Source organism: Cuculus canorus, chromosome 3 (assembly GCF_017976375.1).
Source record: "Cuculus canorus isolate bCucCan1 chromosome 3, bCucCan1.pri, whole genome shotgun sequence".
NCBI classification, from domain to species: Eukaryota; Metazoa; Chordata; class Aves; order Cuculiformes; family Cuculidae; genus Cuculus; species Cuculus canorus.
Genome location: NC_071403.1, coordinates 81,896,128 through 81,920,557, shown reverse-complemented (window position 1 = coordinate 81,920,557; position 24,430 = coordinate 81,896,128). Strand labels below are relative to the sequence as shown.

Sequence of the window (24,430 nt, the reverse complement as noted above, 5' to 3'; positions counted from 1 at the left end):
CAGCCCTATTGCCCACTCCGCTCTCCTATACTTTTCACAGTAGCCTACACTGGAAACATAAACTGTGGAAGTATAATTTAAAGCTTAAGAAAGTCCATGAGCATTGAAGGACTTGCTTCCCTTCAACAAGGGAAAAAAAAAAATAAAGATACAGCCATATTACAAAAAGAAAAGACCTTATTTAGTTTTTTAACTATCCCCATTCTCTGTTTATATGTAGGTGATACACAGACTGACATGTGACCACCTAAAATTCAACTGGCACAATATAAGGGCACAGCAAAGCATCTTTTTTAAAATGCAGGTTGTATGGCAAAAAAGGCCTGGAAACACAATTTCATACCAATAAACCTTTTACAGAACTAAATTTTATTATCTCAAAGATCTTTTATAGAATCACAAGGATGAAAAATTTTGTTACCAGTAAACAGCTCATGTCCCTGAAGTGAAACTGGACCCCTGACCAGTCCGGACCCACCCTCGAAAGCCTACAGTTTAGCAGATGCTGTTCAGAAAACAGAAGATCAGGCTGCTCCCTTCACTGAGCATGACTGGGAGTTTAAATGGGAAGATCATAGTGTCCTATCCACTGTTCATTGGCAGTAGATACTTATATTAAAAACAATAAATTGGCATTGGCTGTTTAAAACATACACTTAGAATGCACTTACAGTTGTGCAAGTCAAATATTGAAAGCATGTCACATTTCTAGGCTAAGTAACAAATTATATTAGCTACAGGAATGCATAATAGCACCCCACAGATACACAAAACTTATTCACTCATTTTCAAAGGCCACTGCTGCTTTCTGATTCACACCTACAACTAATTCCTGGCTGCTACTCTTTTCCCAGGAATCAGTAATATAAATTGGAAGAGGCCAAGGGCACACATGCACACTGGCTTTCTCTAATACAGGGTATGAGAACACCTCATAATTTATTACAGGCTCATGAGGCTGATTTGGAAACCTATCTGCCCTCTGAAGTCCATTTCAGCCTTCACAAACCAATGAGAAAAAAATCCAGCTCACTCTTCCAGTGAAGATTACCCAGACTTGCAGGCCTGGATTTAGCTACACTAATGCAAGAGCACAACTTCTATTCTTTTTTTTTCTCTTTCTTTTTTTGTTGACCAATCAATTCAACAACAGGCTAGATAGTGCCTCAAGGGCATTGCTTTCAACCATGTGGTCAGCAGATTAACAGAGAGGCTGCAAAATCCTTTCCGCTCAAACTGTTTTAACAGAGGATCAAATTCTTTCTTTCTGCATGGGGATTTTTATTTAGCTAGTTCTTTTTATTCAGTTTGCATGTTTGCAAAGAAATTAAGGCCTGCAAGGGCACATAAGATAGTCTGGCTTGGTATCTAACCTTTTCCATTCGATCTGTGTTTGGGAGCAGAAAGTGTTCCCGTTCCCTGGGGGAACACTGCCTCTTCCACGGGTTTTGAGCTTGTATTGTTATTGGTTGAGTCTCATCAACCCTCAGACGATGGCCCTGAAAGATCAGAACTTGAAACATTTTGCAAAAGCTCCCCTTATTCCCTGCTGAAGTTCTTGTTCTCATTAAGGGAGACGAATATATTGAAATAGGCCATGATGCAATATGTAGGGGAAAGGCTTGGGAAAAACTTGAGCTGAGTGGGTCCTGTGGGGTTACATAAGATTTACAGAGCTCTGCAAACACTAAACCACAGGATTAAATTTGATCACGTAAATCAAATAAAATACAATTGGCTGATCCTTGGCCTCAGCAGCCTAGCTACAGGGAAACTGATGTGCTAACTATGTGCAACACAGATTTATACAGGGATTGCTGTTAAAACCCTTTATTTTCAATGCACAGACCTCTGAGGTACGCAAATAAAACAGCTGCTTACAGCAAAAGGGTACATTCACTGTTGTAGCACAGGAGTATTTTTATTGGACAACACAGGACTCAAAAAACCCAAAACAAAAGCAGAAAACCAGACCGTCTTATATTCAACTAAGGCACAGAAGCACACCTAGAGCTATGTAGAATGAGAATCACATGCAAAGGTCTACACACAGTGTGGCCAAGAGGTTTCTTTGGCTACAGCATGTGTTGAAAAAAAACTAATCTGCTTGCTCAGCTGCTGGAGGATAAACCACAGCAGTGAGCTGGAACAAGAGGAATTCACGTACTACAAAAGGCAATGGCTAGAATAAACTCAGCAAAAAATATTAATAGCTGACATTTGAGAGCAATCACAGTCTGGTAATGAAGAAGTCACAGAATTCAGCAACAAGAGGATTTCCCCAGAACTGTACTTAGATATTCCCACAGTCTCACTGTCAATATCCTACAGCTCCAGATTTCAAGCTGGGGAGCAGAGTACCTGCTACACAGCTGTGGGTAGAGGGATTTTGCCTCACTAGCTGGCAGTGAAAGCTCTAATTCTTTTTTCATTTAAATTCTTAAACCTTTTTTCTGCCATCACTAGGAGCTTTATGATATGACTTTCGGCCTTTAAGACCAGAGGCTTTTAAAAAGCCATGCCAAAATGTAGGAATAAAATATTCCCTGCAGCGGACAAATAGTGACAGCCAATCTGATTCTTCTTAAACATTAAAATGGTACTTGTTTGATATCAGAAAAAATAGTATTTGCCTTCCAACTGTACCTTCATAAGACTCTCCTTTATTTAGGCACATCTCATTTGTTCACCTGAGCATAAATCCAGAGAAATTCTGGGTTTCAGCCGAGACAGTCTCCTTTTCCAGACCCCAAAATGAGAGCACAGCTTGTCACAAGGACAGGAGACTACCAGCAGTTCTGCTTCCAGAGCATCACAGAGATGACTCACCCAAACTCAACCCCAGGAACCCATGAGCAAGCAGCACCGTTCCTTACAATGCTGCAGTATGACAAGGACCACAGAGCAAAGCCCGTGATAAGACTAAACTGGGGGTGTAAGGTTGAACACATCTGACCCAGCACAGTATATGACACAAAGGAAATACCTGAATAAGAGATACGGCAGCAGACATCCTCCCAAAAGGCACATTCAGCAGGGTAGGTGGCTTCCAGCCATGTTCCCAAACAGGGAGCAAAGAGTTAGTATGCTGTGAAGACCATGACATCAAGCATTGTAAAATAAAGAAACTCTGCCCCATAAGGTGCTTTTCACTTCTAAGTGGCCATGCATCCAGTGTTAGACGCTAGGTGTCTCAAGCAGATGGTGCACCTGAGGGTTTTGCTTGAGCCATTCAAGAAACGGTAAATGCGTCTTTCCTCTGAAACCCACCAGTAGCCATCTTTTCAGGTTTTAGGATATATGCTCTGGTCTTCCAACATCAGCCAAAACCCCCCCTTATTTTCAATTTGGTTTTAATTTTGGAGAGCTCTTCCTTTGCTTCTGTCCCTTCTGCAAATGTACATTTGAGGATTTTTAGAAATGGGAATGTTTTGAGGACAAGAACAATGTTTGCTGATGAAGTAATTAATCAGTAAAATAAGTTCCAATTAAAACTATTGGCATGCTTCACAATACATTTGTAGATACTACTTCCATACTTAAAGACAGCAGGATAGGGCATGAACTTCACCGGAATGTAATCCAATTTAAATCTAAAGCAATCATTGTTTTCTTTTGTATTTTATGTAATCAAAATTCCTGGGTGAAGAACCAGCAAGTCTTCGTTCTTGAATTAAGAATAATGGGGGAACAATTCTGTGTCTGATATGGAACTTGTTTTCTGTAAGCAATGTTACTCAGTTCAGATATTTCAGACTGAACTGCTTTCACTGCCGATATTTGCTTCTCAATAAGTAAATAAAAAGAGGGAAATGAAACCCAAATGACAAATACAGCAGATAATCCACACAGCATAAGACATTTTGTAGTGCAGCTGCTGCCTTCACACTTAACCTAAGGGTAAATTGAAGACCACAGCTTTAAACAAACTTACCCTCTTAAGCTCTGAAAATACGTCTAAAGAATACATCTGGAGGATATGTAGCCTGGACCCATCTGGTAGAGTAAAAGCCCCTTCTTCAAGCAAATCAAAAAAGAAAGCCATTGTTGAGGAAAAAAAGAAATATTTATGTCACTTAAATCAGTTAATGGCTTAAGAGAGCTATGTAACTGTGTTTCAGCCCCTGTAAGGATGGAGCCCAGTGACTGACAGGGAAACTGCTGTCAGAGTGACCCAGGCTTAGCCCAGATACAATGTGCAGTGGGTAAAGACAGCAAGCACATTTGTGATCACAGTCCCCAGGCTCCCTGGTCTTCCTTCTGTGGAGAAATACAAACGCGCTAGTGAAAGAGCTGCAATTCCAGGTGACCTTGAGCTGAAGAGAATAGGGGCAAGAGATTTATTTAAAGAGCTTGTGAGAGGGGCATGCTCTATTTTTAAAGAAAAATAATCCATTTGGGGAGTTTATTGCACTCCTGGAACTGGGTGGCTGCCAGAGAAAAATGAGCGCCCTCCTCCTCAGAGGGATATACTGCAAACCCATCATGAGCCTTCATGTTTTCTGCAGCACCTGCTTGTCCTCATTGGATTTTTCTGCTCCATAACAGCCACATCAGCAGTGGAATACCTTTCCCCCTCTTTCACTATTCACATCCAGACCCACAAATCCTTCTTTCCCGAGGAGTCACCTCCTTATCCTCAGCAACATCCTCTGGTTCCTGCAAACCAGAGGGCACTGCAGTCTCTGCAGTGACTGACTCTGCTGCAAGTGCTGCTTCCAAGGTTGCAGTGAAGAAGCTGAGAAGGAGATATCCTGAGTGCTAAATTCGAGCCAGAAGTAAAGTAGAGAAGACATAGTGTAGTATCCATTTAATATTTGATGCAGTGAAGCCCTCTGCCTTGGGAATTTGCTGTCAGCTGCAGCAGCATGTGCAGTCTGCTGCAGGATCCAGCACTGGAGCCCTGCAGAAACCAGACAGCCTTGCTGGGCAGGGAAAGCTCCAGGTGTATGTGCCTGGGGCAGCCCCTTTCCCCTCAGGCAGACAGAGCCATCATTTATTTTCTCCCATTTTTCATTTATTTTCTCCCATTTTTCCTACATTCCCCATTCCAAACCATAAGGCTGCCTTGAATCCAGGTTAAAGAATGAAGGATAACAGAGTCACAAAAAAAGACTAATTTTTTTATTGTTTCATTAGACATTGAGAGTAATTCCTGTCTGAAACTTTAGATAGGGCCTGCATGAACATGAACTGTTGTCCATGTCCAGTAGACAGCTCTCAGTAGTTTGTGAAGCATATGTTTCCTGGCATATGGAAATAACTGTAGCTGTGGTGAAAGGAGCAAATGTGGAAAATTAATTTTAAATTTATTATGTACTTCAGAAAAAAAAAGGTCACCTTGTAAGGAAGGGTTCTGCTCAGCTCTTTCTCTTCACTGCTGGAAAGCAGTGAAATGCCTTGGCCTGGGCAAACTAAACTATTGCTGCGTTCATTGAGGGAACAGTTTGAAATCAGATTCTTCTGAGGACTTGACCTAAGAGACTGGAACACGTTATTCTTTTTTTAATGAAACAGTATAAAGATACTTCTCCCTGTCAGGCTAAGGAGAGAAAGAAGCTCCTGCACAAACTTTCTCAGAGGAGTTCATCTTATTTCTACTGAAGCAACGAGGTCTTCCTTATGAACTCAATGGTAGCAAATTTTAGCTCGTAAGATCAATGTCACAGTAGTTCATATTGATTACCTTGTCTAACTTAGATATTTATTCATAATGAAAAAAATCAATATTCGTTCATATTTAATAATCATTCTTTGAAAGTAGAGATTTCTCCTGTTTATCACTCTCAAGTAATATTCCCCTTCGGTAAAAGAATGTTTACTGCTACTCAAACATGGCACTTCCTATGAGTCCACTCAGTGCAGTCACCTGTCTCCGTAATAACCTGTGCCACCTTCTTCTGAAGACTATATAAAATTCCCTGAGATGGAAAACAACAGACCAGCTCATCAGTCCTCAGTTAGAAGGTGATTAATGTCAGGAGTGGTCATCCACTAGGAAATTTATTCTAGTTATTTTGTGTGTCTGAGGCAGGTTAGTGAAAGTTCTCATGACAGGAATCCTAGCTCTTTGGCAAGCCTTGCTGCTCCAGACCTTCTCTTACTTAAAACAGGAACAAGAATTAAAAATTTACCCCGAAGTTTAATGAGGCTATTGTATTTCCAGGACATTTCAACAGACCTTAAGCTAAGCTCTAACACAAGTTACAAATAATACACAAGGCGCAGCAAACGTTGTGTTTTATGGCACAGATGTGGATAACAGAATAGAAGCTTCATATCATCATCTCATTGGGTCTCACTGCAACAACAAAATTCATATGAAAGATCATTCCTAGAATTAATAAAAACATTGACCATAGGCACTGGGAGCATTAGGTCAGGAGCAAATTATTGTCATTGAATCAAGAAGCTTGACTAGGTAAGGCATGTGCCATGAAGGCTCCTTCGTTCCACTGCTGAATAACACTTGCTCTTGGTTAGCGGATGGTAATAGTAATTACCATAGTAATTGTGAGAGATGAAGGTGGCTTGTCAAAGCAGTCTGCCTCCTGAGTCAGCACATGACATTATTAACAGGACCTTTGAGGGTCCCTGCCCCAAAAGTTACCAAATACAGCACAAAATCCAAAACCAATGCTGTGTCACTTATACCCATTTAAGAGGAAAAACAGTGAGTCATCAAATATATTCTTCCCTTCCCCCCCTGTCTTGGAGTAGAGGTCTGACCTCTACTGACCAGATTTACTGCCTTAGCTCTTCCAGATATAAAGACCATAACCACTAAGGAGTGGTATCAGCCACCCACTAAAGATCTATGAGCAAATCCCCAAAAGTTCATGGCATGAGCTCACAAAGACTCAGGAACAAAAGTGGGTGCCTGTCCTCTGACCCTCAGTAGTTAACTACTCACAGAATAAGGACAATCTCTAAGCATGATCAATTTAAAAGCTAGCCAGAAAGTACCTTTGGCAATCTTCCCTGACTGATACATAGCCTCCAATCCTTTGTGGCCCTGGATGGGTCCACCAAAGAACAGCATTGCCTGTGAACCTGTTTTCTTTTAAGAAAATTGGAAGTGAGTTGTACTGCTTTTACTTGGGCTGAGCTGGCAAGGGAAAGCCAGTGCTGGCCATAGGTCATTAAGTCACTTCTGAAACCATCTCAGTTCGGTTCAGGTGTGATTTAGCAAGAGTCACGGCTCAGCAGGTTGGTGGAAGAGCTAAGGGCATCTCCTGCCTGCTTTTCTCTGGCTGGAAGGAAATGGCTGTCTCCGGAGAGGTCTTGAGGAAATCTTCATACTTCCAGAAAACCTGGAGATGGCCCAGAATAAAACAATCCTACTAAGTCCTACATGATAGCCTCAGTGAACTGGCAACAAGCTACTAGGCACAGAAAATACATCATTGTCTCTAGCCTCCCATCCTAGTGAGGGTCTACCAGAGCTCAGCTGCCACAACGTGAAGTCCAGGAGATTTTGTAGATAGGATCATGAAGTCAGTCCAAGGCGCACAGGAAGAAGAGGCATGAAATGCCTGGAAAGCCACAGAAAGAACTGTGTTAAGTGCTTCCAGCTGTTGTGGTGGGCACTTTTGTACCAGGAGAGCCTAAGATTTTGAGCAAGTACCCAGAACCCACCGAAAGGGATCAGTTAGAAGTGTATGCTGTGATACTAGTAAAATATAGAATTCAGTAGGACACTAGTATTAACATATGATTTATCCAGCTGTTTCGGTTTTGTTGTTTGGTTTATTTTTTTAAAAAAGATACTTATTTCCAAAACAGAACAGCATGTGATATTCCAGAGAACATAAGTTTCAAGACCTGTTTTCAAGAGCTTTTTTATATTTAATGCAATTTCCAGAAGAGACAGGAACCTATTAGAGGCTGCCAACCACACCTTCCATATTATCCCAGACATTTGATGCATCATCTCCAGAAATGGCTCAGCCATGGGAAACCAATCAGTCTTCATCTGCTTCATCTCATCCAAAAATGAGATATAAACATTTCCCACTTTGACTACATTTCTGCCGCCAGAGTTATGAGGCTAGAAAAGCTTTTTTAACATCTCCAAATCACAAGCAACAAAACTTTGTCCCCTTCTCTCTCCAATTCTGATTGTATATCAGTATTTCTTGGCTCTGAAGTCTATAATCAGTCTAAATGCTTTAGGGGATTTTGGACTAAACAGTACAAATGTCATTCATCAGTATAGACTCTTTGGCAGGAGTTAAACTAGACTCGTGCCAGACACATAGATAGACAAAAGTAAGCAAAGAAACTGAAAAAAGTTTGCCATTTCATTGGAAATGTGCAATATGCTGATTTTATAAACTAATAAAATCATGATAAAAAAGCTTACTATGAAGATTAAAACTCTTTATTTCTTACATACATGGAAGCGTTATAGAAAGTTTAAAAAGTGCAAGTATTAATTATTAAAAATTACTTTTGTACTTTTCAAAGTTTGAAAAAAAAAAATATTCATTTCCTTTCCACTAGCAAATCAAAGGTCCATTTGCACTGTCTAGGAATCTGACTACCATACCACACATTCTGTACCCACGCTTGTTAACCAGCTGCTAGAATAAATTCAATAAGTTATGTTACTTCTGGAGGGAAGTACTGTTGTCTTTGGTGTTGGGACAGGTAGAAAATGGATAAAATTTTTTATCTGAAATACTGAACTTCCTCCAGTATTTCACATTCTGAGCTTTCATACTTTACAATATAATTGAAATGTCCTTATATGAGAAATATTAAGTAGTTTAATCAGGAATGGATACTTCTATAGAGAGTGAGGTGGCTGAATTCTGAAATAAATTAATTTCAACAGCACTGATTAAACAAAGGTTCTATATTCTCTGCTGGTCTGATTTATTAAGCAAAGAATATTTCTCTCAGTGACCCACAGTTAACACCTGTACGAAGATGTCATTCAACATGACAAATCAACAGTATACATGAAGAAACTTTTCTGGTAGTTTACTCAAAAATCTAATATCGCAAATGGTGATAATTGTATCTACTAGAACAAATGTTTACATTTTTACATACGCAAAGCTGGCAATATTGGTTTTCACAGTGACAAGAAATGTTACAACTCTTTTTTTTTTTAAATTTATCTTCTTTTTAATGAGTATTAGAGAACCTCATCCTCTAACAACTTACTCCCTTAGTTCATTGTTAACCTCTATCAAGTTAATTCTTCAGGTGGTTTTACAATGCGCTTCCATAAAAACGGTGCTAGTCCTTTGAGTTTTTATGAGATCTAGGCAGAAAACGTCAACATCAGAGATGCTTGCAGTAATGGCCAACTAAGCTGTTATCTGGAAATGGAACTTCTTGAATCATAAGCAGAAGTGAATGGCTTAATTTCCTATGGCATCTGCTGTTACCTCTCACATTTCCCTTTGGTCCACCTGTATATGGCAGTCCTGCAGTGTATAGAATTTGCTGCTGACCCTTCCAAGTCCACACGTATGTGTCTTATCATCCTTTGAAGAGAGACAGGTCCTCGCAGTTCTGCTAAGAAATATTTTGGAACACATGTCTCTATCTCAGGACAAAGTAATCCACCCTCAGCTTGAGACTGACACTTTTTTGATCTCATACATCTTATTTGCTGTGTCCCATCTCAGAATGACCATTGGGCATGAGCTTGTGAAAATGAGACTCACCCAGTCAACAAAAACTTTTTACGCCTCATTGGTTCAAAGTCAGTTTGTGGCTCTTCCCTGTATTAAAACATATGGAGTCAGGCAAAGAGATTTTCTAACATTCAGGTTGAATGTTCTTGTTCCAACATTCCCAGCAACTTCCTTAGAATTTTTCATATAACTGTATTATACTATGTTAGCCTTCCTGCAATTTCTATTTGTTTCTCTGTTTTACTTGTGGCAGACCTGGATAACCTGTCATCTTCCTTTAGGAGGCCTTTTAACAATGTTAAAGTATCTATGAGGAGTGCTATGATCCAGACAAGCTAAATCACTATCCTAGATATTCTTCTTTGCTCAATGTTATTCTCTGGGGGCTGCATCTATGGTGACTGTATCTGGTGACAGTTGCTATTTCTGCAGAGGGGAACATGATAACTCAGTTGAGGAAATGTGAACAAGACACATCCAGCTGCAACTCTGCATTTTAATAGCATCCTCAAATTAATATTATTTCACATCACATTCATATCCCTCTGTTAAGATTCATATAAAAAATCTTGTGGATAAAATTACTGGAACTAATGCTTGCCATAGCATCAGTTTTTGAAATGTTTTATTAAGAATATTCACAGATATCAAATTCTGGGTTCAAAACACAGGCTTTTTGCTCCACCCACATTGGTAGCCCTTGTAAGGGAGCAGAAATCCTTCTGTACAAAATGATAGGAACGCAGCAGAGGTGGAGCTTCAAATGTGTCCAATAAGTAACCTGAAGATCTAGAAATTTTCTCAGAAAAGATCCATCAAATCACTTCAGATACGAAGCAGCCAAGAAAAATCTAAATTTGTAGTGAGCATCTCTGAAGCACAGGAAAAATAGGGAGATTTTGCTGTATAATTTATTTGCCACAAATTGTTCTCTTAATTCTTCAGCTGAGTCATGCCTTGAAAGTATTATACCTCAGCCATGTGATTACTAAGGTGCTGATAAGCCAATTTTCTCAGCCTTGCCCCTGCTTTGGACTTAAAAAACTGATTCAGTAGAGGTGAGTCAGTTCTGCTCTGTCATGCTGATGAGAGGACTTGATCAAGTTGTCCTTTGGATGTATAATGATTCATAGCAAAATTCATATTATGCTCAACTGATTAAGGGTTTCATAGAATAGGCTATGTTCCTGCCTTCTATGAAACACCATATGTTTGTATATATGTAACTTTCTGCACAGTTTCTCAATCAGTGAGTTACATTATTTTAAACTCTGAGACTTGATTAACGCAAGGGTTGTGCTGTTGGTTCTTTATAGCGTGCTGAAGACCCCGAGTGCAGCCCCAGTTTTCTTAGGGCACAAGTGGAATGGCATTCAATGCTTCCTGAGCCTCTGAACTGTACTGTGCGCTCCAGTTGCATGCTGCACTTCACTTGGAAAGGAAAAGCAGTTCCACAGCTTGTCTTCTGCATAGTGCACTGTGTTTGCACTTAAGACATTTGCTTTTTGAATACGCTCCTTTTTTTATTGCATCCAGGGAGGTTAAAAGTGCTTAATTACTGCCAAAAAGACCTTCCTCTTAGAGAGTGTTTTTAAGTTAGTTGTTGTTATGTTCTCCACGTGGTGCTGAACAGGCTTGCTCTTCTGATTGCAATGGTGCTGTACTGATTTAAACCAGAGAAGCATCTGGGACTCAACACCCAGTTGAAATGGGAAGCATCTGGCCACTGAAACAACTTCCTTTTCCTGTATCTATTGTCCTGGTTATTTCAGCTCTATAGTATGTGTTATTACAGGCATGATATGTCAGCTGGAGAAGGGCTATCTCTGGATGATAGAACCTGCTCATGGCAGGGTTTTAGCCATCCTGTTGCTAATAGTTTGTACAAATGTTTTCAGCACATACCTATAGGCCTTCATCTGTCACAACACCCCTAGTCCAAGTTCTAGTCTAAAAGACATAACCGAAATGTTCTTACTTGGTTTTTTTGTGATGTCCCATTTTTGCTGAGGACTTGATATTTGAACATTTTTCTATATTCCTTCCTCATTTTCTTCCTTGCACTATTTATAGTTGGCCAAAGTGGGGTTTTTTACTTACTCTTTACCCACTGAAATTGTAGATGAGATAGGAAGAAACATTCTTTCTACCCAAGTCAAATATAATTGAAATTCTTTGAGAAGTACCTATATTAAAGAATAGCTTTCTTGATGTAAGAACTGCCATTTTTCAGTAACAACACCCTTAAACCTGGAATTTTTCTGACAAAGCTCCCTGTTGCTCTGGAAGCTGACTCAGTTAGTGCTGTCCCAGCTCAACAGCCACATTTATTTGACTGCCTTGTTGAGCTCCCCTCTCCTGGCAGAGAGCCAGCTGTGAGCCAGCCCAGGAGACAAAGCTCAATGATATTTAATTGTAGCTTCTACTGCTGGGCAGCTTGTCCTGAGTAAAGCAGTAGACTATGAGACACGATATGCAAAGTGACCAAGATTTTTTCCTTTCTTTACCTCACTCTGAGCCATAAACCCATTCATCTGAACAACTGCTTACAAGCACAAGCACATTGTTCTCAAATCCCGCCTCGCAGTGGGATCTCATCACTTCTGGTGATGCCCTTTTTATAGTCTACCACTTTCATTCTGTCTCGTGTCTACAGCTGTGAGGCAGTAATTCAACCCCCCATCTGGCGCTATTAATTTGCAGTGATAACTTCATGTCTCTTCTAAAATAGGCTTCTATTTCTGACACACTTTTAAAAAAGTGCCTTTTTTAGGCTTTTTAGCTAAAAGAAAAAAGTCTGGGCTCTACCTTGTGATATCACAAACACTGATTTTCTTTTATTTTCAATGTAAGTGTTGCAGAGCAAGTGCATGTCTCAAATACCACACAGCGGGTAGACAGCAGTCGTTAACATTTTGCTGAGCTGTTTGTCTCTGAAACAGTAACTACACGAGAACAGTTCTCACAAGTACTGCCACCCTGATGTTGATGTCTGTATATGCATCTACAAGACTTCATTGTGGCTAAACTCTGGTGGATTCTGAATTTTCTGTCGGGACATTGTTCATAATTTCCCTTTTCTGCTAACTTCCTGCAGCCTTAAGAGTAGCATGGCTTGAATGCATGAAGAACATGCACTGCCTGCACAAAACACATAAGCACAAAACAATGTTGTGATGTGTCTGTGCTGCCCCTAGATGTCATGCCAAGTTGTAGGCCTGCATATGAATGCCATGCATCTGCTTCTCTCCATAGGGTCTGCTCTCCCTCTGTAGGGTCTGCTCTCCCTCTCTCTCTCTCTGGGGCAGCAGGACAGGGGAGGAGGAGGAAGAGAAGGATACCCTGCAGCCAGTTCTTTCCCCTCCCCATCTTTGCCCTCATCTGGTGGTGCAGAGACCTTGACTCAAGAATCAGTTAAAATTGGGGTTATTAAGCAGCTAAGGTGGATTTGCTTTGTCATTGGCCTAGATTTCTTCCTAAGGCATCTGATGTCAGCAAGACTGGCACTTGAAGAAAGTAGACAGCAGAAAAGTTTAAGGTAAAGGCAAAGACTGGAGTGTGAGTTTGAAGCATGCTGCCTGCTGGTCAGTTTCCTGCAGTGATTTACAAAGCTATTTGTTCCTTAGGAACCTTGGCCACCAACAGTTTTAGGTTTTCTTCTTTTAGTGAAAGATGTAGAAGTCAGACTAATCCAAACTCTTCATGAGATTAGAAGTAAGGGTGCACCTCCGCATCCCCTCTGATTTTAAAATGTAAAGATTGAACAGAAGTCTATGTCTGCTATAGACATGGAGACTGGGCACCAGGAACAAGGATGTTTTATAACCTAACACCTCATAGCTCTTTTAAGATGGTTCTACAAAAAACCTGAGTATTGAACTTTAATTTTTATGTCTAGGTAATTGTCATTGGCATGCTGATAGGGAACAACCAGCAAGAAAAAGAATTAATAAAAAAGTCCATCCTGTCCTTTCTCTTATTTTATTCTGCCCAGCTTTTGCCTTCTTGTGTGTTTGTATTTTGATTGTTTTCTGGGGTTTGGTTTGTTTTTTACCCTCGCATTTCCCTAGTTATTTTCTTTTTTTTATTCTCTTGTCCTCTTCTTTAGGTTTATTGGTACAGTGGATTATTGTTTGATTAAGATACAGCTAACTCTTCTAAGTCCAGGATTTGGTCTACCTTGTTTGACAATAGTGGAAAGCCTGGTTACATTCTGAAGGGTCTCTGACTTTATATAAGAAGTAGATTGTTTTGAGAAATAGATTCTGTTTGCAGGCATGACTAAAAGAGCTCTTTGTCTGGAGAAAAGCTGAGGGTACAACATATTTCTTGGAAATGTCACCACAAAAACAAGCTAGGCCACAAAAAGAAGGTAAAGAAAGTGAAATCTGTAAACAGTGCAGGAGTCTCACATTCTGTGCTTGAGGGTCAAACCTTCAGCATCACAAAGTATGTCCTGGCCGTTGGACCAATGTCTTATCTCTCCACCTGCCTGGCTGGAGAATCTTCTAAAAGTTTTGTGCATAATCTCCTAAGTACAAGAAAAGGCTTTCTAGGGGCAAGGAAGGAATGGAAATATAATAGTATCTTGATTGGGAAAGAAAGGAGCTCTGAAGAATACAAATGTTAGAGGAAAGCAAGTGTTACTCCCCAAAGGAACAGGAGTAACCATGGGAAAATCACAGTAGGGCAGCAGCAGACCTCCTCATCAATCTAAGTTGCAGTTTAATAACTTTGCAGATAAATACCTGCATCCACAACAAAAAATTATTGGATTTCGCTATTCAATTAAAAAAACACATATTGTGACATTCTCCACCATGGGCAATTCTTGAAATCAAGACTGCATAATTGTACTGTTGGAGAAGCAGTTATTACAGAGAAGCCCGTGGGATGTTTTGTTTTACAGGGGGTTCAGCTCACTGATAGGTAACATCTTCTGGCCTCTTACTCAATGAACCAATCAAAGGAGAGAGAAGCACTGGAGTCCATGTGGCTGTGGGTGCTTGTGTAGCCTGGAGCTAAGAGTTAGCTCTTCAGTCATCTCCACCTGCACAGTGTTCCCTTCTTCCTACTCTTTTGCTGTGTATCCTTTTGTGTTCTGGGTCACCTATGGCATGTGATGCCTTCTCTGTCCATACCAGCACACCAACACCCCTGTCCTGAATGGGGCTGTTATGTATCATATGCCACAGTAGCTAACACCATTTTTGTGATGTTTGCAGCTCTCTCGCATTCTTATTTGTCAACCTGTTAGAAATTCGTGCCACTTCTTGTTTACCAGTTCAGGCTTAGAAAATCATCTTTAGAGCCTAAAAGTTGTTCCAGGAGCAGCTATATTATACCATTTAGAACAGTTAATTAGAAAAAAAAATTAACTGGACAATGCAATGATTAAAAAATGCCTTGCTAATACTGAAAATTTCAGGCATGCAGATAGCCCCACTCTTGTATTACAAAAGTAGTCTAGAGCATTTTCCATTATACTTAGTGCATTCCTAGTGCCTCAAGGGTTTTTTCCACTGTCTCTTTCTTAACATGCTCATCTCTAAAATGAACTGAACTGACAAGCCTTCACCACAGCAGAGAGCCATCCAAGCATTTTCTTTTTTCCTCCTCTCTTTTCTTTTTTTTAAATAAGAAAAACCTCTTAGGAAATTCAGACTTGAAGGGACTTGCTGCCTTATTGAGTCTAGTCTCTTGTGACGACCAGCAGCTACGTCATATAATCCCATTCATGAATTCATCAAGCACCATCTTAAAACCCTTTGCCGCTGTCTCTTGCTCCTCTTACTGGTATAATAAAAGATATACATATTCAGGAACTGCAAAAATGGGTTCATTCCCAAGAACATGTTTTTAATGGCAAAAAACCTGTAGGAAATCCTTCAAATGACTAGGCAACAAATACACGTCTCCATTCAGCTAGCAAATAAAACAAATGCTTCTCTGGGGAGAATGGCTGTTAGACATCAGCGGTGAATTCCAGTTTAATTAGGTTTGCATACCTCAGTTTGTTTCTTGAGGGCTTTTCATATACTTCAGTGTCGCTTAGGTGAATGCTCTCCAGAAAAGCAAATGTTTGGATGAAATACTCAAATATTCACAAAATGTATTTGGGTTCTATATTCAGCTGTAGTGTTATTGGTTTGGAACTGGTACTGAAGAAGAGAGTGGGCTCAGTCTCACTCTTTCCCTGTAACTTAATGCAGCTCTGACAAACTTCTAAGTCTTGTGTTATGCTTGGCCGTGAGAGCACTATCAAATGGGTGAATGTTTCATCTGCCTTCTGGTCTGAGATTGCTTTCCTCTCTTGCTATCATGAATGTAATACTAATACTCTGGGTTTATATGGTGCTTTCTAGCCAAGTCTTTTACAAACCTGAAGGGGACAATCATGTGTAACACCCCTTTGAATGCTAAATAATTGATAACCAGCTGTGTGGGGATTCAGTTGCATTTTAGGGGTATAAATTTATAGGTCACCAACCCCAGGCAGTGAAGACTGCTATGCCCTAATATACATAAAAATATCTTTCCAAAGGCACAGGATACTCATCTGAAGCTGAGGAATGCATACCAAAAGCTGGTTTAATCTCAGTTCTTTCTTCTGGGGATGGAGGCAATTGAGGCACAAAGGTTATATTTATTTAGTGTGTGATACTTGGACCTGAATCCATACATTCTGTGTGCAGCCCCTGTGCTTTAATCCCTAAACCACAATATCTGAAGCTAAAATGTTACTGAACATCTCTAGTCCAATAAATTGCAATAGCTCTCTTACTGCTTTCTGCAAGAACAAATTATTCCCAAGAGATGTCTGTCTAATAAATAAACAACAGGAATTTCTCTCCTAACAGTGTCAGTCACCTACACGGTCAGCACTGTTCAGCACAGGCAACCTTGAGCTCAGAGCGGTGTGTCCAGGTGCATCCATGGTGCAGAGCATATCAGGCAGGAGCAGTGCTGGGCTGAACCAAACAGCAATTCCCTGATGTCTACAGGTATGTAAGCTTGTCTAAATCCTTTTACACTAAATGGTGAATGCGTAAAAATGTGAATGAGAGCCAGGCTGAACCAAAAAATACTAACGTAGAGGGGAGAAAGAAATTTAATTTGCATGTAAAACATAGTGAAGCTAATTTTAGTACCTTTTCTTTTGAAAGATGCTTAAATACTCAGAGAAGAATCCTGCTCCTGTCTAAAAAAAAGTATCAGTGAATGGTAACACTATTTTGACAGATCAGCTTTTCTAAAGAAGTGTACTTTTGTTTCATGACATTTTTTAGAGTAGTTGGAGGAAACACATTTCCCTCTGTAGGGCAGATCAATGAACTGGCATCTGCACAGTTGCACTGTGAGCTATAATATCCAGGAAGGGGGAAGGAACCAAAGGAACAATTGGCACATCTTCCAAATAACTGGTTTATGTGAAAAAAAAAAAAAAAAAGTGAAAAAATTACTTCCTATACAACTGTATTGCAACATGGGAACAGAATTCCTCTTCTTTGGGGGGAGGAGTATAATTGTAAGAAATAAATACATCGTGACAAACACTATAGATGTGATGGTATGTCATGTGATCAGAGCCTTTAATTTTCAACACATTCCACACTAGTCTTCTAGTCTCTTCAACAGGCTGTGGAAGCCTTTAGAGATTTGGTGCCTTGGACTTTTAGTAAGGATATGCTACTGAGAAAATGTAGGAGACAGAAAAAATCAATATAAAATTAAAAATGTGCCCTACCAAGTGCTTTGTAGTGCCTCTGTATGTGTACCTTACTATTAACTGTTAGGTTTTGAGTAAGAAATAGCAAATCTTGCATCAATTTCAAAAATCACCTACATGAAGCATTCTTTTTTAATCATAGCCTAGGATATACTTTCTAGTTATTAACACTGACACACGTTATGATAATTAGCATTTTGTTCATGTATTCTAGCGGTAAATTCTGGCACAATAACTTTGAATATTAAAAGCACGAGGAAAACTAATCATAGTAAAAACGTATAAGAACAGTTCCTCTCTTTCTGTGTTAGAAATGTCAACAGTGCTACTTGACTTGGCCTCTGTTCTTTTGCCTGCTCTACCAGTAGTATGTCTGAATAGTCAAATATTAAAAAGATCGCCTAAAAAATATAATTTCCCCCTGTATTTACTGGAATGCTACTTTCACTGCTTCCCAGTCTGGAAGAAAAATGAATGACTACTGCTAGGAAGTGCGCACTGTGAAATCGAACTGTACTTGGAAATAGGGGTTTCATTTTGTTACTTATCCATTTATACAGTTCTGACTTTTTCTTCACACAAATATGTATCTCAGCTGTGTTCCTGGGTTTTACACCATATAAAAAGTTCTGCTGATGTAAAGTACCAGCAGAGTGCAGCAGAACCCAAGCTGAAATACAGCCATAATGTGCAGTACTCCTCCTCTGCTGCTTCATCACTGCTTACTGTCACCATTTCTGAGGCAGGCTAGGTTCACCGCGTGAACCTTGTCTATGAGAATCTGTGACAATGAAACCAAGCTGGTAAAAAATATTGGAGGTGAGGAGGGTGGGAGGGCAGTGGCATTTAAAGTTATTTCTATTTATAGAAAAACCTGCTTATTCAGCAAGCATATATACTCCTGTTTTGAAACATGAATGATGAGCCCCAGCTTGGGAGCTCATCAGTCTGTATTGTAGCACAGCACTGGTTTATGCTAATTCATACCAACTGACAATGTGGCCCAATAATGAGTTAAATCTCATTTTAAAAGCAAAATAGAACATTGTTAGCTTTAAAAAAAAAAATTACAAAATCCTTTTAGCCAAACAGCATAGATTGGTCAGCATTAACTTTCAGCTTTCAAAGGCCAGTAATATCCATGATTAATTGCTTAGTATTTCCTTCTTCTCCTCCCTATGCTTGTATTAAAATTCAGCTCTCTCATTGGGCAAGATAAGATAAATCTCTCATTATTTAAAAAAAAAAAAAAAAAGAAAGAGAGAAAAGAAAAGAAAAAGCTTATAGTGCAATGATTAGATTATTTTCAGAATTACAGCATGCCAGTATATTTCAGAGGGAACACGTATGCAGCAATTGTTGCCCTTTGAAAAACCTAGACTGATGAAGGCTCTCTTTGTTAGAAGTCCCACAAAATGACGTGCAGGGTTTCCTCTTGATCTGCAGGGTTGATCAACACACACCCATTGCTGGGAGCAGAAAGCTTTCCATACCCTCCACTCACCTCTAGCAGCACACAGTCTGACTGGTGTGCTTATTCAGAGGTTCATGAAAAGTCTGCCACACAAGTGGAAGTATTAGATTCCTTGGAATAATCAAAAATCAGAAATCCACAATCATCACCCTCCACATCAGGGTCCTAAAACTTTGCCCAAGTTTCAGTTTCTTTCAGCACAGTGCTCCTTAACAGTATTTAAAAGAGGACTGCAGGTGAGCATGAAGATGAGGCAAGTGATAAGGAAACAGCAAGCAAACACAAGGAAAGATGTAAAGGCAAAGCTAAAAATCCTTCTAAAATAACAAGCCAAGTGGTTCAAACATTTCCTCTAGGCCATTCAGATCCATTTTTGAGTCTCACAGTGTCAGCCACAGGGCCATCATATAGCAGGAAAGAACAATTTTAAGCATATGAAGTCGACTTGTCTTTGTGCTTAGTGGAAAGGAAAGTCCTAGAGATTTCAGTGGGATGTGGGACAGCATATTGAAAACTGTCATCTGCGGAGAGACAGATTTTGCTGGTGGGAGTGTGTATCTAAGTATTTGTGGAGGGAGAAACAAAGGGGTGATAGACAAGAATGAAGAATATAAATTGTGTGTTTTGGAGAAGTGCTCATTGCAATACGATGCAGCAAGATAAATCTGCAAATTCAGTAAGGAGGAAAGACAGGCTTTATTGAAGCTAAAGGCACAAATATCAGTTAATGATCAAAAATAATGAGCTAAAAAGAAACAGACTATTCTTTGACAACTGGTGGCCTTTGCAAACCACATCCAGCACTTCTAGAAGTAGATACATAAGCCCTGGTGCCCACACCAAAATATAGCTTCTTAGAGGCAATCATGATCTGCCTGAGATCTGCATCCTGCCGCAGATCTCAAGCAATGCACTAGATCAGTCTGTAGGATGCTCTGAAATGCTTGAACAAGTCTACTGTTACAGATTACCTGGCACTCACCCAGCCCAAAGGTGACTGCATTGATAGTGATGGATGAAACTTCACAGACAGATAGAAAAACACACTATTCTCAATGAAGGCTGCAAAGTCAGCATACATTTGTTGTGTTTTTACCTAGCATATAATCCTGGAAATCTCTGAAATGGGTATGTATGTGTGTATATACATATGTACAGATTAAAGTCAGTGCTGATAAGAAGTTATGACAGGGATTCAGGAAAAAAATACCAGAAAAAAAGAGCAGTTCTGTGACAAGCCAAGGCAAAGGCAGATCACTTTCTTCTCTTCCTAGGCTTTTCTACATTCCTGAGAGAAGAAATAGTTAACAAAGTGAGCCCTATGCTGTGCCATATACTTTCCATCTTCTCCTGAGGGTTGCTACATATGCAGAAGCTGGAGCCTCATGACACATAGGCATAAAAATGGCTGAAGCTGTTCATAATGACAGGAAAGTATTTTGTTTCGTCCCCTCGCTCAGTTAAAGCAGTGCCAGCATTAGGTAGAGCCCATGCTTTCTTTGCCTTAGCACTTCACTCTTGCTATTTGTTGCCATACCTAAAGCATACAGAGACAAACGAAAAGCTTTCCACTGACCTGAAAAGCAGTTCCCACCGTTAGTGCAATAAATCCACAAAGTGGAGCTGTGCCTCATTAGATGTATTTTGAGGGTTCAGTACTGACTGGATTCTGCTGTTCTTCCTTTCACTGCCCCCATGAGTGCAGTGGACAGAGAGCCTAGTCCTGAATGCTCTTGGAAATGCCACTCTAATTAGTTAGTTATAGAAAGAAAGTTAAGCTGTATTTATTTGAGGGTTGCTATTTAGCTGCATTTTGTTTCATAACATGCTGAGTTTGTGCAGCTCCTCTTGACTTCAGAGGCAGCCTGAAGCTCCTGCTTTTGCAAATCAGACCTGCTTGCACCTTTGGTTTGGTCACTTCTATTTTCTTTTTGGCAGTCATCATAGGTACCGAACTCTCCAGTGATCACCTCTTGGCTGACCCCTTCTGCAGAAGCAGAAGCAAAGGAAAATCACTGCTGCTTTTTTCCTAGATCGGTGTCTTTGCCCATGATGCAGGGACATGCAGGGAGATGGGGTGCCCAGGAGAGAGCTGCTTGCCCAGCTGTATCCCCAGAGCGCTCATGTCCCAGATGGCCCTATCCCTTTCTTTGCCACCCACAGGGATGGCTGCCCCTCACCATCCTCGTGTTGCCACTGTCAATGGGAAAGTTATTCCACGTCCAGAGCTAGACTGGGGTAGGAGGCGCGGAACAGGCATGTCCTTGCAGAAACTGAGGCCGGGGCAGGCAGCAGCCAGGCACGGGTTTTGGGGCTGCTCTGCCACCCCCGGGCTGTGCTGCAGATCAGTTCCACTCCCTCTCCACCCCCACCCCCGCCCTCCCCTTTTCAGCTCGGAAGGAAACCAGCAGCAATTATTCAAGCCAAGCACGTAAATCTGGCAGATCCCCCGGTCTTCATTTGACGCAGCTACGCAGCACAGTGTCTGGACACGCAGCTCGATTCCCCCCTTGTTTATTTGCTCCGCAGAAAGCAGCGAAGTTACCAACTTCGCCAACGAGCTGCACCGAGGGGTTCGGAGAGACTGGGGTGCCAGGGAGCTGAAAGAACGATCAGAGAGGAAGGACTAACAGGAGTGGGTGAGGGCTTTGCCCGGCTGTGATGGGGCAGCCCGCGTGATGCGTTACACAAGGTGGTGGGCTCTGCGCTGCTCCGCAGCACACCCGCGGGTGGGGGGGACGGAACGGAGCAGAGCTCAGCTCCGGCGTCTCACAGATCGGGGAGCCCCCTCTGCACTGGAGCCCCCAGCGTGCTGTGCCCGAGGCGTCGGAGGTGCAGAGGCGAGTGGAGCGCGGAGCCTCAGCGGGCGCGGGGAAGCCCCAAGGAGCAGCCGCTTCTCCCCGGGGGCGATGCCCGTCCCCGGAGGGGCCCCGTGGGCTGGGCGTTGCGTAACCCCTCGTTTCGCTTATACAAACACCTCTCCACCCGCAAAAGGGCAGGGAGAGAGGTCAAAGTGCTAAACGCCGATTCCGATTAATTTCAGGAAGTGAAGCTTTTTGCCTTTTTTTTTTTTTTTTTTTTTTTTTGCCATTTTCATAATTTCTCTTCCTCCGCATTCAGAGCTGCCGGGGGACCCCGTTCAACCGCAACTGCTTCTGTCTGCCATCCTGTCCTGGAAGAAGCAAGAAGCACTGCCGCTCTGGAGTCGGGGAAGGCGCTTCCCGTGCGCCATGGCGTGGAGGGCAGCCCGGGGGGAGGCGCGGAGCCGCAGGGCGCTGCAGCACGCCCGCCTCCGCGGTGCGGCCAGCGTGCGCGCTGCCGGCGGGAGGCGCCGCTCCGGGAGCGCCGCGGGGCTCAACCCCTCCCCGAGGCGCTCTCCGCGGTGCTGAACCCAGGCGCGCTGCTCAACTCCCTCTCCCGTAGCGCTGTCCACGGTGCTGACCCCCTCTCTTCCCAGTGGCGCTCTCCGCGGTGCTTAGCTCCTCCCGCGGTTCTCCCCGCGGCACTGACAACCCCCGCCTCCTTTCCCCGCGGTGCTCTCCGCGGTGCTGAACCCCTCCCGCGGTTCTCCCCGTGGTACTGACACACACCCCTTCACACTCCGCTCCCCGCGGTGCTGAACCCCTGCCCGTGTTTCCTCTCTGATCGCTATCCGCTGAGCGCTGTGGCCCGGCCGCTGCCCGCGGTGCTGACACCCTTCCTCCCCGCCGCCGCCTCTGTCCGCGGTGCTGAAACGCCGCTACAGCCAGCGTGCTGCGGCGAGCGAAGGGCGCTGCGGTGCCCCGGGCGGCAGCAGCCTGGTCCGGCCGAGCAAGGCACAGAGCCTGCAGACCAGTCGTCTCGCTTCGAGGGGGAAAGACCCTGGTTCCTCTTCTGTTCTGACCCGTCCCGGGCTTCCCTTCTGCTCCCGCCTCCTGCAAGCGAGCCTGGCACGGCGGAGAAGCAGAACCCGGCTACTCCCCCTTCCCCCCACCTCGCTCCGGGCTCCAGTCGGTGATGAGGCTGGCGGGGAAATTACACCCTTCTCCCTACCTCCCTCCATCCTCGTAGCATCCCAGAGGCTGGAGACAAAAAGCCAAGCAGGTCCCTCTTTAAATATATCCTTTTTTTATCATTTCATTTTTGTTAATACCGCCCCCTCTTCCCTACTCAGCCGGTTCAACCGCCCCCCCTCCCCCCCGGGTTGGTCTCTCACCCTTACCTCGGCTGCCAGAGAGCTACACGGGACGGTGGCTGCAGGGTCGGCGGGACGGTGCCGCGGCTGTGAGGCAAGGACAGCCGCTGCTGACCTCCCCGGGTCTCCTTCTTCAATGGACCGGGAGCCGTGCCCTCATCAAAGATGGCCGTCCGTTCCTACGTCAGCAGCTTTTAATAGCCCTCCCCGGTGGGGGGGGGGGGGGCAGGGCGGGGGGCAGAGCGGGCCGGGCGGGCTTGAGTCATCAGCGCCGCCGCACTGCTCCGCAGCCGCGTCCCTCGGCCGGGGCCGGGGCCGGGGCCGGGGCTGGGGCTGAGCCCGGGGGGGACCCGCCTGGGGAGCGGGGAGGGGGGCTCCTGCAGCAGCGGTTTGCTCCGCCGAAGGGGTGGTCCGAAGAGGGTATCCCTCTGAAGTCCCCGGTACTCCATATATGGCCAGTCTACGTGGGCTTCTATTTTTATGTGTGAATTCTTCCTTCTCTCACTCTTTTTATTACTCAAAACGTCCTGCCGGGAATCTGGGTGTGTTAATCTGATTATTCTCCCCCCTCCCTTACCTCTTCCCTCTCCTCCACTCCCCACTTAAGTAAGAGCAGACAAACACACAGAAATCCATGGTTAAGGACATGTATTGTAACTGATCATTTGAGGGACGAGTTCAAAAAAAGAAGAGAGAAATTGAAAACAAACAAAATCCTGAGCACATATGTGCATACACACAGCAGAATGAGCACATCCCACTGCTGCTGAGGTGGAAAATGGTAGCACTCTTCCAGGAAAGAGCCTAGCTCATTTATCATGGGTTAAGTAAAATATTCATTCAGAGCATACCTAATTTGGAGCAAATGGAGCTGTCTCTAGTGTGACTTTTAATGGGGAGGAAATCCTTTCATTTCATACAAAATGTTGCATTTTTGTAAATTTATCTCTTAAAGGGAGTTTCAATGAGGAATGGGGACTGCATCTGAAGCACACTGCTCACTTTCGTAACCTCAGTCTTCCTTTCCTTTTCATTCCACAAGCCTTCATGCATTCATTTATGGAACCATCCAGACCTACAGACAAGCTGCGATGCCTCCCTTTTCCTTGTCTGAGCCTCTCTCATGAGCAATAGCTGAGCACTGGCTATGTTTAACTTTGACACCATGCATACAGGCTTTTCTAAATAGCCTGTGAATGACACAGAGTCAAAATACCAGTCCCACATTGGCGATAATTCTACCTTCCTTGTTTTTTGGTTTTTTTCACCCTTTTGCCACGGCAGGGAAAACCGGAAGAGAGGGAAGGCTATGCAGCTGTAATTTGGAGGGCGTTCATCTCGTGTTATGGTTGTATGGGGGTGGGGGAGGGGAGGGAAGGCGCGGGGGAGAAAGAGAGAGA

General features: G+C 42.8%; 1 protein-coding gene across 2 annotated transcripts in view; it reads right to left on the bottom strand.

Moving 5' to 3' along the window:
• Positions 1-23,216, bottom strand: part of SNAP25 (synaptosome associated protein 25) — a 64,683-nt gene extending 41,467 nt beyond the window's left edge. Inside the window, exon 1 of one of the 2 annotated variants that reach the window (XM_054062914.1) lies at positions 23,058-23,216. The gene's annotated coding sequence lies outside the window, so the exon portion shown is untranslated. The remainder of the gene's footprint in view (positions 1-23,057) is intronic. The other variant, XM_054062913.1, reaches the window with a different exon arrangement.
• Between the last annotated feature and the right edge of the window lie 1,214 nt (positions 23,217-24,430).